At 40.0% G+C, this 14,059-nt stretch overlaps 1 protein-coding gene across 2 annotated transcripts in view; it reads left to right on the plus strand.

The window, feature by feature from the left end:
* Positions 1 to 1,227: 1,227 nt before the first annotated feature.
* Positions 1,228 to 14,059, plus strand: part of ABLIM3 (actin binding LIM protein family member 3) — a 103,783-nt gene continuing 90,951 nt past the window's right edge. For both annotated transcript variants that reach the window (XM_029216075.1, XM_029216078.1), the window contains exons 1-2: positions 1,228 to 1,393; positions 1,982 to 2,119. The gene's annotated coding sequence lies outside the window, so the exon portion shown is untranslated. The remainder of the gene's footprint in view (positions 1,394 to 1,981; positions 2,120 to 14,059) is intronic.

Here is a 14,059-nt window from a genome sequence, read left to right on the forward strand (position 1 = left end):
GTTAACTAGCTAACTCATTTAACTTTTGTCTTAAATTTAAGACGGAAAAAAAAACTTAAGGGACATGAACTCCTTGAGAGAAAGACTGTAAGAAAGGTATTATTCTCCCACCTCAGATAGCAAAGTTTTCAGCAATAGTAGTTTCAGGGCTAAGCAACCAGCTCTTTGCCCTACCGTGCACTTATGATTCAAGATGTGGGAGGTAATCGAAAGTCCTGCTTTCCTGTTCCTTGACTTTAAAAGGAGGAGGGTGGATGAGATCAGTTATGGAGATCATCTTTGAGAATCTGAAAAAAGCTGTAGGATAATGTATATAACACCAAATTTTATATTTCATTAGAGAGAAATATTAGATATCAGGTGTATCAGTCAGGTATGCTACAGTAACAAAAAAATCTTAGAAGATATGCCATCAAATATTCCTCCTGGCTCATGATAGATGTTCATCCTGGGTTAGCTTAGAGCTCTGCTCCAGGATTTCTCAGCCAGGGATCCAAGCTGAGGCATCCTGCACACCATCTGGGGGTACCACTGGCTGCTGGGCTATGGGAAGGCAATATGGCAGATACCATACTGGCTCCTAGGGCTTCCAGTTGGAAGTGACACACAATTTCCATTCACATTTCGTTGCCAAGCAAGACACCACGTGCCAAGAATAAAAGATTGAAATTTCAGTGAACAGACACAACAACTACCACACTAGGTCAAGAACCCTTGAACTAGGTGACCTCTAGGTTCCTTGGAAGTTCAAGGTTTCTGTGAGTCCAGGTTAACTTATATTATGCTTATTCAGAGTTTAGCCAGTAAATCTACATGTCTAAATGCTAGACACCAATTCCCCTCCAAGCAAGTGGTCATCCTTATAGTTAGGACAAAAGTGAGCCTTATCCTAATAGGGTATGAGCAGAAGTTTGTGGACTGTTGCTACAGCCTTGAGTAAAAATTGAGGAATTGAGTGGTTCTCTCCCTGGGGCCCCTAGGGACTTCCTCCAAGAGAGAAGATTGGGTTCCTCACTGGCAAAGTTATCTCAACAGTTTATATATAATGCGGTTGGACCAGACAGCTATTAGTATCCCTTCCAACCCTGAAATTTTATGTTCTAGGCAGGTGCCTACTATTATTAAATGCTAGATGACCAGATTATAGAATGGTCAAGCAAAGTATATCTCAGGGAAAGGAAATCTAGAAAAGTAGCCATGAGAAAATCTAAGCAAGAGATCAGTAGCCTCAAAAGGCAAGTATAGGTCTACAGCATCATCAAATGCTGACTGTAGCACTGCAAGCCCAGTGACTTCAGCCCCTTCATAGTCTCCACCAGCTCTTTCTTCTTAACTGTACACATGTGACATATTCTCAATGTTATGGAAAGTGCTGTTCAAAGGCAGTTGTAAGGTGAGTCGCCTCAGCAACTTCCTTCCAACTAGAGTGCCTCCCTTCATGCCTTTATAGAAAGTCAACCACCATTGTCCATCCTCATTTTATAGATGTATAAACTGAGGTGCCGAGAGGGACTGTATCTTGCTCAACAAAAAGGCCATTTGGAGGCAGAGTCAGCCACCCATTTCCTTGAGACCCAGGAGTCAATGGCAAGACCTAAATTCCCTTTGTTTGGGGCCTGGTATTGATCCAGAGATCTCCCAAGAAATAGTATTTCTGGATCATTTACCTTGAAATACTCAACTTCCTCTTTTATTTTTCTTCATTTGTGAATTTGGCCTCCATTATTGCAAGAAAAGGCTATGCTCACTCATAAGTCTCTGCCTACTTAAGGAGATTTATGGACTCATATCTTAATGCCACTCACCTTCTAAAGATGTCTTAGCTTGGCATACTCAACCTGATGATGTATTGAAGGTATTTTGCTAATCATTGTCACCCTTTCTGCTTTTTCTGCCAGTTAAGATTATAATCATTTCTTATGGCAGACTTTTTAAAGAATAAGGACCTTCTGGATGGTGATCTCTTTGTTTCTCTTTACAGTTCCTTATCAGCAGAATCCTTACAATCCCCGGGGCAGCTCCAGTGTCATCCAGTGCTATCGATGTGGAGACACCTGCAAAGGGGAGGTGGTTCGCGTCCACAATAACCATTTCCACATCAGATGCTTCACCTGTCAAGGTAGGAGGCCCAGTCTCCCAACACCCTTCTCAGATCCCTCGCCATGCTCTCACCCCAGGACATGCCATGGGGCAGGCAGAACAGACACAGGCAATTGAGATACCTGCAAAGGCCTAAAATGACCTTCCTTGAGCCAGTAATGAGAATTCTCCCTTCAGCGGCATGGCGTGAAGAGGGAGGGTAGAGTGAGGGAAGCCGGGGGATATGGGGGGGGGGGGGAGAAAGGGAGCCTGGTGACCCCAGAGTGGAAGCACTGACCAGAAGGAAAAAGGCAATCCTGCAAGCTTATCTTACACATCTGAGAAGACTACTGGCTTGTGCCTATAAATCAGTTTGAGAGCCAATGAAAGAGCAAGCTGTCACGGCTAAAATTTGGCGTGGCTCTGATGTGAGTGTGACAGTCCCCAGAGGTTAGGTTTCACAAGGGAGAAGGTACGTCTTGACTTCGGTAAGGTTTGCAATTTGGGAGCAGATGGACGCTGCGTTACCTCTAATTGTGACAGCTTACCCATGGCTGATTTATAAAACCTTAGCTCAACCCAGCTAAGCATTCCCAAAGGAAGAAGGCTCACTAGCAGCAGGAAAAGAGGGACTCGGCTGAAGGAGCCCGGAGAGCCCTCTGGCCCAAACAGGACAACGCTCCCTCCCCAGTGTCCCTGTCTAATGCCACTCCAGCCTCCACTTCTTGAACTTTTCTTCCAGGCTTCCTGTTCCACAGAGAATCCATTCTGATGTTGGATTGCTCTGTGAGTTTAGAAAATGTTTGACCTCAAACCTTTAACTTCCACTTGGTTTTAGATTTGTCCTCATGGGGTTTGATGAGCTCTTTGTGGTTGCTTTTCCCAGTGGCTGCCCTTCACATACTTGTAGCCAGCTCTGCCCCACATACACAGTTATATTGCAGGTCCTTAAACTGGGCCTCATCTGAAATGATTCCAACTTGTATAATCATCCTGAAGTCTTCTTCCTTGATCCGTTCTGGTTTGTCACTATCATCCCTAAAGCCTACTGCCCAAAACAGACCATACTTCTCAAGGTCTGCCAAATACAGCAAGGACTACATTTCTTTATTGTGACTGATACTGAATGAACTTCCCGAGAAGCCACTTCACACCACTGATGTATATTGAATTTAAGGTCAACTGAAACCCCCAGATCTGTTCATTTTAGTATCTGCTACTGAACTTCAGCCTCATGTATCTGAGATTGACTTCCTCTGCCATCATTAAAGTTGCAAATTTCCTTCCCCAGGATCTAACTGGACTCTTCACTGAGCAAATAAATCTCATATTCATATTCCCTAATTTATTTATAGAAGCTTATATGGGGTATATTTTAATTGTGTGGCTTTTATTTCATTTTATTTTTTTAATTTTTATTTTATATTGGAGAATAGTTGATTTACAATGTTGTGTTACAGCAAAGGTGGATAGCAAAGGGATTCAGTTCTACATATACATATATCTATTCTTTTTCAAATTCTTTTCCCATTTAGGTTATTACAGAATATATTTTTAATACATCTTTATTGGAGTATAATTGCTTCATAGTACTGTGTTAGTTTCTGTTGTACAACAAAGTGAATCGGCCATATGCATACATATATCTCCATATCCCCTCCCTCTCGAGCCTCCCTCCCACCCTCCCTATCCCACCCCTCTAGGTCATCACAAAGCACCGAGCTGATCTCCCTGTGCTATGCGGCTGCTCCCCACTAGCTATCTATTTTACATTTGGTAGCGTATATATGTCGATGCCACTCTCTCACTTCGTCCCAGCTTACCCTTCCCCCTCCCTGTGTCCTCAAGTCCATTCCCTACATCTGTGTCTTTATTCCTGTCCTGCCCCTAGGTTCTTCAGAACCATTTTTTTTTTTTTTTTAGATTCCATATATATGTGTTACCATACAGTATTTGTTTTTCTCTTTCTGACTTACTTCACTATATATGACAGACCCTAGGTCCATCCACCTCACTACAAATAACTCAATTTTGTTTCTTTTTATGGCTGAATAATATTCTATTGTATATATGTGCCACATCTTCTTTATCCATTCATCTGTCGATGGACATTGAGGTTGCTTCCATGTCTTGGCTATTGTAAATAGAGCTGCAATGAACATTGTGGTACATGTCTCTTTTTGAATTGTGGTTTTCTCAGGGTATATGCCCAGTGGTGGGATTGCTGAGTCATGTGGTATTTCCATTTTCAGTTTTTTAAGGAAACTCCATACTGTTCTCCATAGTGGCTGTATAAATTTACATTCCCACCAACAGTGCAAGAGGGTTCCCTTTTCTCCACACCCTTTCCAGCATTTATTGTTTCTAGATTTTTGGATAATTCTGACTGGTGTCAGGTGATACCTCATTGTAGCTTTGATTTGCATTTCTCTAATAATTAGTGATGTTGAGCATCTTTTCATGTGCCTCTTGGCCATCTGTATGTCTTCTTTGGAGAAATGTCTATTTAGGTCTTCTGCTCATTTTGGATTGCGTTGTTTGTTTTTTTGATATTGAGTTCCATGAGCTGTTTGTATATTTTGGAGATTAATCCTTTGTCAGTTGTTTCATGTGCAAATATTTTCTCCCATTCTGAGGGTTGTCTTTTCATCTTGTTTATGGTTTCCTTTGCTGTGCAAAAGCTTTTAAGTTTAATTAGGTCCAATTTGTTTATTTTTGTTTTTTATTTTCATTATTCTAGGAGGTGGGTCAAAAAAGATCTTGCTGTGGCTTATGTCAAAGAATGTTTTTCTTATGTTTTCCTCTAAGAGTTTTATAGTATCTGGTCTTACATTTAGGTCTTTAATCCATTTGGAGTTTATTTTTATGGTGTTATATAGTTTTCTAATTTCATTCTTCTACATGTAGCTGTCCAGTTTTCCCAGCACCACTTATTGAAGAGTCTGTCTTTTCTCTGTTGTATGTTCTTGCCTCCTTTTTTGTAAACTGGGTGACTATATTGCGTGGGTTTATCTCTGGGCTTTCTATCCTGTTCCATTGATCTGTATTTCTATTTTTGTGCCAGTACCATACTGTCTTGATTACTATAGCTTTGTGGTATAGTTTGAAGTCGGGGAGCCTGATTCCTCCAGGTCTGTTTTTCTTTCTCAAGATTGCTTCAGCTATTCGGGGTCTTTTGTGTTTCCATACGAATTGTAACATTTCTTGTTCTAATTCTGTGAAGAATGCCATTGGTAGTTTGATAGGGACTGCACTGAATCTGTAGATTGCTTTGGGCAGTATAGTCATTTTTCACAGTGTTGATTCTTCCAATCCAAGAAAATGGTATGTTTCTGCGTCTGTCTATGTCATCTTTGATTTCTTTTGTCAGTGTTTTATAGTTTTCTGAGTACAAATCTTTGGCCTCCTTAATTTATTTAGAAATAAATTCCTACTTATTTTATTCCTTTTGTTGCAATGGTAAGTGGGATTGTTTCCTTAATTTCTCTTTCTAATTTTTCGTTGTTAGTGTATAGGAATGCCAGAGATTTCTGTGCATTAATTTTGTGTCCTGCAACCTTACCAAGTTCACTGATTAGTTCTAGTTGTTTTCTGGTGGCATCTTTAGGATTTTCTATGTATAGTATCTGCAAACAGTGACAGTTTTACTTCTTCCTTTCGAATTTGTATTCCTTTTATTTCTTTTTCTTCTCTGATTGCTGTGGCTAGGGCTTCCAAAACTATGTTGAATAAGAGTGGTGAGAGTGGACATCCTTGCCTTGTTCCTGATCTTAGTGGAAAGGCTTTCAGTTTTTCATCACTGAGTATGATGTTTGCTGTGGGTTTGTCATATATGGTCTTTATTATGTTGCAGTAGGTTCCCTCTATGCCCGTTTTCTAGAGAGTTTCTATCATAAATGGGTGTTGAATTTTGTCAAAAGCTTTTTCTGCATCTATTGAGATGATCATATGGTTTTTTGTTGTTGTTGTTGTTTTGTTTGTTTGTTTGTTTGTGGTACGCGGGCCTCTCACTGTTGTGGCCTCTCCCGTTGCAGAGCATAGGCTCCGGACACGCAGGCTCAGCGGCCATGGCTCACGGGCCTAGCCGCTCCACGGCATGTGGGATCTTCCCGTACACGAACCCATGTCCGCTGCATCGGCAGGCGGACTCTCTACCACTGCGCCACCAGGGAAGCCTGATCATATGGTTTTTATTCCTTAATTTGTTAATATGGTGTATCACATTGATTGATTTGCATATGTTGACGAATCCTTGCATCCCTTGGATAAATCCCACTTGATCATATTGTATGATCCTTTTAATATATTGTTGGATTCTGTTTGCTAGTATTTTTTGAGGATTTTTGCATCGATATTAATCAGTGATATTGGCCCATAATTTTCTTTTTTTGTGATATCTTTGTCTGGTTTTGGTATCAGGGTGACAGTGGCTTTGTAGAATGTATTTGGTATTGTTTCTCCTTCTGCAGTTTTTTGGAAGAATTTGAGAAGAATTGTTGTCAGATCTTCCGTAAATGTTTGATAGAATTCGCCTGTGAAGCCATCTGGTCCTGGACTTCTGTTTGTTGGAAGATTTTTAATTACAGTTGCAATTTCATTAATTGGGATAGGGCTGTTTATATTTTCTAATTCTTCCAGGTTCAGTCTTGGAAAATTGTACCTTTCTAAGAATTTGTCCATTTCTTTGTGGTTGTCCATTTTATTGGCATATAGTTGTTTGTAGTAGTCTCTTATAATCCTTTGTATTTCTGCAATGTCAGTTGTGCTTTCACCTTTTTCATTTCTAATTTTATTGATTTGCATCCTCTCCCTTTTTTTCTTGATGAAGCTGGCTAACGGTTTATCAATTTTGTTTATCTTCTTAAAGAACCAGCTTTTAGTTTTACTGATCTTTGCTATTGTTTTCTTCATTTCTATATCATTTATTTCTGCTCTGATCTTTATGATTTCTTTCCTTGTACTGACTTTGGGTTTTCTTCGTTCTTCTTTCTCTAGTTGCTTTAGATGTAGGGTTAGATTGTTTATTTGAGATTTTCCTTGTTTCTTGAGGTGAGACTGAATTGCTACAAACTTCCCTCTTGGAACTACTTTTACTGCATCCCATAGGTTTTGGGTCATCATGTTTTTGTTGTCATTTGTTTCTAGGTATTTTTTGATTTCTTCTTTGATTTCTTCAGTGATCTCTTGGTTATTTAGTAGTGCACTGTTTAGCCACCATGTATTTGTGTTTTTTACAGTCTTTTTCCTGTAATTAATTTCCAGTATCTTAGCATTGTGGTCAGAAAAGATGCTTGATACGATTTCAATTTTCTTAAATTTTCCAAAGCTTGATTTGTAATCCAAGATGTCATCTATCCTGGAGAATGTTCTGTGTGCACCTAGGAAGAAAGTGTATTCTGCCACTTTCAGGTGGAATGTTGTATAAATATCAATTAAATCTATCTGGTCTGTTGTGTCAATTAAAGCTTGTTTTTCCTTATTTATTTTCTGTTTGGATGATCTGTCCATTGGTGTAAGTGGGGTGTTAAATCCCCTACTATTATTGTGTTACCGTCGATTTCTCCTTTCATGGTTGTTAGCATTTGCCTTACGTATTGAGGTGCTCCTATGTTGGGTGCATAAACATTTATAGTTGTTACATCTTCTTCTTGGATTGATCCCTTTATCGTTATGTAGTGTCCATCCTTATCTCTTGTAACAGTCTTTATTTTAAAGTCTGTTTTATCTTATATGAGTATTGCTACTCCAGCTTTCTTTTGATTTCCATTTGCATGGAGTATCTTTTTCCATCCCTTCAGTTTCAGTCTGTAGGTGTCCTTAGGTCTGAAGTGGGTCTCTTGTAGACAGCATATATATATATATGGGTCTTGTTTTTGTATCCATTCAGCCAGTCTTTGTCTTTTGGTTGGGGCATTTAATCCATTTTCATTCAAGGTTATTATTGATATGTATTTTCTTAATTGTTTTGGGTTTGTTTTTGTGGGTCTTTTTCTTCTCTTGGGTTTCCTGCCTAAAGAAGTTTCTTTAGCATTTGTTGTAAAGCTGGTTTTGTGGTGCTCAATTCTCTTAGCTTTTGCTTGTCTGAAAAGCTTTTGATTTCTCCGTCAAATCTGAATGAGGTCCTTGCTGGGTAGAGTAATCTTGATTGTAGGTTTTTCTCTTTCATCACTTTAAGTATATCCTGCCATTCCCTTCTGGCTTCTAGATCTTTGATAAACATTTCTTGTATTTTGTCTATCCGTGCCTCCATTCTATTTCTGAGATTCTGGATCATATTTATTATCATTACTGTGAATTCTTTTTCAGGTACATTGCCTATTTCCTCTTCATTTATTTGGTCTTATAGGTTTTTACCTTGCTCCTTCATCTGTGACGTATTTTTTTGCCGTCTCTTTTTTTTTTTTTTTTTTTTTTTTTTGAGTGGGATTGTATTCCTGTGTTACTGGTTGTTTGGCCTGAGGCTTCCAACACTGGAGTTTGTAGGCTGTTTGCTAGAGCTGGGTCTTGGTGCTGAGATGAGGACCTCCACGAGACCTCACTCTGATGAATATTCCTTGGGGTCTGAGGTTGTCTGTTAGTCCAGTGGTTTGGACTTGGACCTCCCACTGCAGGAGCTTCGGCCTGACCCCTGGCAAGTGAACCAAGATCCAGCAAGCCGTGTGGGGTGGCAAAAAAAAAAAAAGGACAATAACAAAGTAAAAAATAAAATTAGACTAGGAAACTAACAGGTATGTTAGAAAGAATATAAAAATAAAAATATAGATGAATCAATAACCAGAAGGTACAACAGTATGACAGTAGTAAAAAAGAGGAGGAAGGAAAAGAAAAAGAAAAAAAAAGTGGGGGAAAAGGCCTTGGCTGTGGAGAGTGGGACCTAAGCAAAGGTAGGGTTTGGGCAGTGGGTGGGGCCTATGCTTAGGACCCACAGGGCTGGAAAAGGCCCTGGGGGGTGTGGGGGTGTGGAGCTTAGACTCAACGGAACAGAAGGGGCCCAGGCGTGCCTTGTGCCTCTGGTCTCAGAGGGTGGGGGACCCCACCTGGGAGCCCAGCAGGCTTCCTGGACCTGAGTGGGAGGGGCAAATGCCCTCTGCTCCTCTCCCGCCCCTCCAGTCCTGGACGGCCCCTCCTGCCTGCCTCTCCTGTTCTCCCCTGGCCTCTGTCCTATGCTCCCAGTACCAACGTGGCCCAGAGGGGGCCTCTGAGGGCGATGGACCAGGCCCAAGAGCTGGGCAGACTTCCCCTGCCCAATGGGCAGGGGAAACGCTGGGCATGTTCCCCCCTTATCTGAGCTCCTGTGGGTCCCTCCAGGCGCGGGAACCCCTCCCCTATCTCAGCCACCCCTCAGGGGCACTGGTCCTGTCTGGCCTCCACTTCTTCTCTCCTCTCAGTCCCCCCACGTCCTACCGGTTTGCTTGGGAATTCCTCCCATCTCCTTGGGTATCGAGTTCCCCCACCAGCATCCTGCAGGCACCCTAATTGTGGGCAGATGCGAACTCCCCATTTTCCCACACCGTCATCCTGACTCTGCCCCCATTACAGAATACTGACTGAAGTTTCCTATGCTTTACAGTGGGTCCTTGTTGGTTTTCTATTTTAAATACAGTGGTGTGTATATATGCCAATCACAAACTCCCAATTTATCACTCCCTCCCAACCTTTCCCCTTTGGTAACCATAAGTTTGTTTTCTAAGGCTGTGAGTCTGTTTCTGTTTTGTAAATAATTTCATTTGTATCATTTTTTTTTAAAGATTTCGCATGTAAGCTATGTCATGTGATATTTGTCTTTCTCTGTCCATCTGTGTTGCTGCAAATGGCATTATTTCATGCTTTTTTAATGGCAGAGTAATATTCGATTGTATATATGTACCACATCTTCTTTATCCATTTGTCTATTGATGGACATTTAGGTTGCTTCGTCTTGCCTATTGTAAACAGCACTGCAGTGAACAATGGGGTGCATGTATCCTTTTGAACCATGGGTTTCTCCAAATACATGCCCGGAAGTGGGATTGCTGGATAATTTGGTAGCTCTATTGTTAGTTTTTTAAGGAGCCTCCATACTGTTCTCCATAGTGGTTGTACCAATTTACATTCCCACCAACAGTGTACAAGGGTTTCCTTTTCTCCACACCCTCTCCAGCATTTATTGTTTGTAGATTTATTTATTTAATTTTTTTGTGGTACGCGGGCCTCTCACTGTTGTGGCCTCTCCCAATGCGGAGCACAGGCTCCAGACACGCAGGCTCAATGGCCATGGCTCACGGGCCTAGCCGCTCCGCGGCATGTGGGATCTTCCCGGACCGGGGCACGAACCCATGTCCCCTGCATCGGCAGGTGGACTCTCAACCACTGCGCCTCCAGGGAAGCCCTGCTTGTAGACTTTTTGATGATGGCCATTCTGACTGGTGTGAGGTGACACCTCATTACAGTTTTGATTTGCATTTCTCTAATAATTAGCAATGTTGAGCATCTTTTCATGTTGACCATCTGTATGTCTTTGGAGAAATTTCCGTTTAGGTCTTCTGCCCATTTTTTGATTGGATTGTTTGTTTTTATGATATTGAACTGCATGAAACGTTTGTATATTTTGGAGATTAATCCCTTGTTGGTCACATTGTTTGCAAATATTTTGTCTCATTCTGTGGGTTATCTTTGCATTTTGTTTGTTGTTTCCTTTGCTGTGCAAAAGCTTTTGAGTTTAATTAGGTCCCATTTGTTTATATTTGTTTCTATTTCATTACTCTAGGAGATTGATCAAAAAAGATATTGCTGTGATGTGTCAAAGATTTCTGCCTATGTTTTCCTCTAAGAGTTTTATAGTATCTGGTCTCACATTTAGGTCTTTAATCCATTTTAAGTTTAGTTTGTGTATGGTATTAAAGAATGTTCTAATTTAATTCTTTTTTTAAAGCTTTTTTTTGTATTTATTTGGCTGCGTTGGGTCTTAGTTGCAGCATGGGGGACCTTCATTGCAGCATGCGGGATCCTTAGTTGCAGCATGCAGGATCTTTTAGTTATGGCATGCAGGATCTTTCAGTTGCACCATGTGGAATCTTTAGTCGTGGCATGCGAACACTTAGTTGTGGCATGTGGGATCTAGTTTCCTGACCAGGGGTTGAACCTGGGCCCACTGCATTGGGAGTGCAGAGTCTTACCCACTGGACCACGAAGGAAGTCCCTAATTTCATTCTTATACATGTAGCTGTCTGGTTTTTCCAGCACCACTTATTGAAGAGACTGTCTTTTCCCCATTGTATATTTTGCTTCCTTTGCCATAGATTAATTGACCATAAGTGCATGGGTTTATTTCTGGGCTTTCTATCCTGTTCCATTGTTTTTGTTCTTGTGCCAGTACCATACTGTTTTGATGACTTTAGCTTTGCAGTATAGTCTGAAGTCAGGGAGCCTGATTCCTCAAGTTCCGTTTTTCTTTCTCAGGATTGCTTAGGCTATTCTGGGTCTTTCGTGTTTCCACACAAATTTTTAAAGTTTTTGCTCTAGTTCTGTGAAAAATGCCATTGGTAATTTGATAGGGGTTGCATTGAATCTGTAGACTGCCTTGGGTAGTATAATCATTTTGACTGTATTGATTCTTTCAATCGAAGAACATGGTATATCTTTCTGTCTGTTTGTGTCATCTTCAGTTTCTTCCATCAGCATCTTACAGTTTTCAGAGTACAGATCTTTTGCCTCCTAAGGTAGGTCTATTCCTGGGTATCTTATTCTCTTTGATGCTATGGTAAATGGGAGTGCTTCCTTAATTTCTCTTTCTGATCTTTCATTGTTAGTGTATAGAAATGCAAGAGATTTCTGTGTATTCATTTTGTATCCCACAACTTTACCAAATTCATTGATGAGCTCTAGTAGTTTTCTGGTAGCATCTTTAGGGTTTTCTAGGTATAGTATCGTGTCATCTGCAAACAGTGACAGTTTTACTTCTTCTTTTCCAATTTGGATTCCTTTTATTTCTTTTTCTTCTCTGATTGCCATGGTTAGGACTTCCAAAACTATGTTGAATAAAAGTGGTGAGAGTGGACATCCTTGCCTTGTTCCTGATTTTACAGGGAATGCTTTCAGCTTTTCACCATTGAGAATGATGTTAGCTATGGGTTTGTCATATATGGCCTTTATTATGTTGATGTAAGTTCCCTCTATGCCCACTTTCTGGTGGGTTTTATCATAAATTGGTGTTGAATTTTGTCATAAGCTTTTTCTGCATCTGTTGAGATGATCGTACGGTTTTTATCCTTCCGTTTCTTAATGTGGTTTATCACACTGATTGATTTGCGAATATTGAAGAAGCCTTGCTTCCCTGAAATAAATTCCAGTTGATCTAGGTGTATGATCCTTTTTAATGGTGTATGATACTTTTAATGTATTGTTGATTCAGTTTGCTAGTGTTTTGTTGAGGATTTTTTGCATCTATGTTCATCCGTGATATTGGCCTGTAATTTTCTTTTTTTGTGATATCTTTCTCTGGTTTTGCTGTCAGGGTGGCCTCATAAAATAAGCTTGGGAATGTTCCTTCCTCTGCAAATTTTTGGAAGAGTTTCAGAAGGATTGGTGTTAACTCTTCTCTAAATGTTTGATGGAATGCACCTGTGAAGTCATCTGGTCCTGGGCTTTTGTTTGTTGGAAGTTTTTTAATCACTGTTTCAGTTTCAGTACTTGTGATTGGTCTGCTCATATTTTCTGTTTCTTCTTGGTTCAGTCTTGGAAGGTTTTACCTTTCTAAGAATTTGTCCATTTCTTCTAGGTTGTCCATTTTATTGGAATATGGTTGTTTCTAGTAGTCTCTTACAATCCTTTGTATTTCTGTGATATCAGTTGTAATGTCTCCCTTTTCGTTTGTAACTTTGTGAATTTGAGCCCTCTCCCTTTTTTTCTTGATGAGTCTGGCTAAAGGTTTATCAATTTAGTTTATCTTTTCAAAGAAACAAGTTTTAGCTTCATTGATCTTTGACTGTTTTCTTCATCTCTGTTTCATTTATTTCTGCTCTGATCTTTATGACTTCTTTCCTTCTGCTAACTTTGGGTTTTGTTTGTTCTTCTTTCCCTAGTTGCTTTAGGTGTGAGGTTCGGTTGTTTCTTTGAGATTTTTCTTATTTCCTTAGGTAAGATTGTATTGCTATAGACTTCCCTCTTAGAACTGCTTTTGCTGCATCCTGTAGGTTTTGGACCATTGTTTTTGTTTTCATTTGTTCCTAGGTATTTTGTGATTTCCTCTTTGATTTCTTCAGTGATCCATTGAGTGTTAGTAACATATTGTTTAGCCTCCATGTGTTTGTGTTTTTTACAGGATTTTTTCCTGTAATTGATTTCTAGTCTCATTGTGTTGTAGTCAGAAAAGATGCTTGATATGATTTCAGTTTTCTTAAATTTACTGAGGCTTGATTTGTGGCCCAGGATAAGATCTATCCTGGAGAATGTTCCATGTGCACTTGAGAAGAAAATGTATTCTGTTGCTTTTGGATGGAATGTTCTATAAATATCAATTAAGTCCATCTGATCTAATTTGTCATTTAAGGCCTGTGTTTCCTTATTGATCTTCCGTCTGGATGATCTGTCCATTGATGTAACTGGATTGTTAAATTCTCCCACTATCATTGTGTTACGTTTTCCCACTATCATTGTGTTACTGTGGATTTCTCCTTTTACGGCTGCTAGCATTTGCCTTATATATTGAGGTGCTCCTATATTGGATACATATATATTTACAATTGTTGTATCTTCTTCTTGGATTGATCCCTTGATCATTATGTAGTGTCCTTCTTTGTCTCTTGTAACAGCCTATTTTAAAGCCTATGTTGTCTGATATGAGTATTGCTACTTCAGCTTTCTTTTGATTTCTATTTGCATGGCATACCTTTTTCCATCCCCTCACTTTCAGTCTGTATGTGTCCCTAAATCTGAAGTGGGTCTCCTATAGATGGCATATAAACGGATCTTGTTTTTGTATCCATTCAGCCAGTCTATGTCT

Source organism: Monodon monoceros, unplaced genomic scaffold (assembly GCF_005190385.1).
Source record: "Monodon monoceros isolate NGI ecotype Baffin Bay Population unplaced genomic scaffold, NGI_Narwhal_1 Super_Scaffold_12, whole genome shotgun sequence".
Lineage (NCBI taxonomy): Eukaryota > Metazoa > Chordata > Mammalia > Artiodactyla > Monodontidae > Monodon > Monodon monoceros.